The sequence below is a fragment of the Penaeus japonicus genome, unplaced genomic scaffold (genome assembly GCF_977035675.1).
Source record: "Penaeus japonicus unplaced genomic scaffold, GWHDUDI00000001_assembly GWHDUDI00000020, whole genome shotgun sequence".
NCBI classification, from domain to species: domain Eukaryota; kingdom Metazoa; phylum Arthropoda; class Malacostraca; order Decapoda; family Penaeidae; genus Penaeus; species Penaeus japonicus.
This window is the reverse complement of record NW_028234422.1, coordinates 26059186-26061685: the sequence shown is the minus strand read 5'-3', so window position 1 is coordinate 26061685 and position 2500 is coordinate 26059186. Positions and strand designations below refer to the sequence as shown.

Below are 2500 nucleotides of genomic sequence, written 5' to 3'. Positions count from 1 at the left end.
TCCCCACCCCAATCTTAGTCCCCCTTTGGGCTCACATATATTTTACAAAACCTTACAGCTATGTCAACATGTTGAAATATATACAGAACAAAAGACGGGTCAATCACAAGCATACACAGTTAAATGTTTACATAGCAGGAGAACGACATAACAGTATGGATTATCCCCCTCAGCATGCTAAGTCTAGGACGCGGGAAGAAGGAGAGGCACCTCCTTCACAGCATCCTTCCAAGAACCCTCAAAGACCTCCCGACCTCCCGCTGCTTGCCCGATCCCTGATACCTTCGCCTCTTCTTGCAACGCCGTCCTGTTGCTGGCTAGGGTGATGGGGGGGGGAAGGATGAAGGAGGGGGGAGGGGAGGGAGGGGTGCCGTCATACCGTCGGGCGGATGAAGACGTTGAAACTCGTCTTGGAGGATCTCAATGTCTTTCTCTTGACTCCTTGTTCATCTGGTCGCCATCTTTGTTTCCTTTCCTTCTCCCGTTTCATTTTATTTGTTATTTTTTTCCATATCATTTGTTTTATTTTGGGGTGTTACTTCTTTCATAATCTCTCTACCTCTATTTAATAATATTTTTCATACATATCTATAATATTTAACAATATCATTATAACTTCTTATCATAAGTATAATTTTCATGGCAATTATTAAAATCATTCATTATTATGATCACTGATTATCAACGGCAATAGCTATATGGATGAAAACTACAAGTTCGTGGCTATATTCATCACAATCACCATTTTCGTGGTATTAATTGTAGTAATATTTCCTTCCTGGTGCTGTCATCACCAACATCACCTACACGGTCCTTATATCTTTAGCAGTAGTTTGTCTGTTCTCATTCTAACTTCTTCCTCTCTCTAAGATAGTAGTATTATCACTAAACAATCACATTATCATCCCTATGCTTAACCAAGACGAATCTCATTCCCGCAAAACCATACGTTCAACAAGCATTGCAACAGTTGAATCTTCAAGTTATCATAATCATTTTCTCGCCAATGTTAAAAGCACGCCTCCCCAAATCTCAAATTGTCGGTTATTGTACCATATGCACTGGAGTTAGTGTGAAGTGTGAAGGCTATAACGGAAGAGTCCAGCGAAGAGCAGAGGACAGTGCCCGGAGCGTGGGCGTGGCGACGCGATAACATTGTCATGAGAAGACCAAGAATAGCCCTTTGTAAGGTGTGGTGGTCTTAGAACAGGGTCTCTTTCTTTTAACTTCCCCTAACGAGTTTTTGGCTTTAAGAAAAAAAAGGTTAAAGTGTAGCAAAAAAAATGAAAATATATATATATACTGGTGTAAAAAAGATATTCTTAGTGTCCATAATGGCGTACCCCTTTTAAAAAGACATTGGAACTTATCTTCTCAGCCCTGTAGTAAAGTTTAGTATAGATGGACCACCTTATACGAGCGAGGGACGCTTAAAATAACTCCAAGTAAACCTATGCTGCAGAAACGTTTTTTTGAGTAAAAGTGGGACGGTTCCGAATTGTGATTTCAGCGGCGGTTCGAGCGGCGGTTCGGGCGGCGGTTCGAGACAAACCACGAACCAGATCGCTTCCTCCCATTAAACGTGGCACCTCAACAAACATCACAGGAGACACGGAATTCTTCAAATGATGAACAAATATAGCGCATAAAGGCCGAAAGTTGCTGATGATTTAGACTGATGCTGACCTTTGTCTTCTTGTCATCCCCGAGACGTTGCCAAATCTCTTAATCAAAAGGTCTGTGATGTTTACGATGTGATGTAACCCTAGCTGCGAGGATGCTGGGGTTACATAGCCATATGATATCATGAGAGTGAAAGAATACAAAAAAAAGTAATAATAATAAAAAAAAAAGTTATAATACTTGCATGAAAGTACAGCAGATGTTAAAGAAGCACAAGGCGACTGTAGAAGTAAAAGGAGGTTCTGGAAGTAATGAGATATTGATGAGGTGACGAGAAGCAAGAGGGCTGCAAAGGTGAAAGGGCTCGTGTGCAGACGATTGCCGTGGATATTAGAACAATACACGGAGAGATAAAGAGGTTACTAATTTACCCACTCATGTCTTGCGTGCAATACCTAATAACCTCATAACTGTCAAGATAAACAAACATGTAATTACCTTCGATGGTTTAGGACGTAAAGGCAGTAGTAAATGGTCGTAATGATAGAATATATCTGATTATATTTTCAAATTGGATTTTCGTACCCCCTCCCCCCTCCCACCCCCGTCATGAACTACATCATTTGGAACGGCCAGACATGTACCATGTCCCCTATTATTCGAAGAATGTTTCTCCATTTTAATAGTTATAATACATACATTTATCATATATACATTTATATACATTAGAACTTTTTTTTTTTAACCATTGCCTTCCGTTGTTCCTTTTTTTTGCATTATCCTTTCATTTCATTTTCTTTCCTTCCGTTGCAACGTTCCCAATCGCCCGGCATCCTACGCCCTCACTACGCCCTTCCCTTCCCCTCGGGACATCGGG

At 40.8% G+C, this 2500-nt stretch overlaps 1 protein-coding gene across 4 annotated transcripts in view; it reads right to left on the bottom strand.

The window, feature by feature from the left end:
• LOC122251754 (uncharacterized) overlaps window positions 1–2500 on the bottom strand; it is a 102713-nt gene that overhangs the window by 82429 nt on the left and 17784 nt on the right. The gene's annotated exons all lie outside the window — the stretch shown is intronic.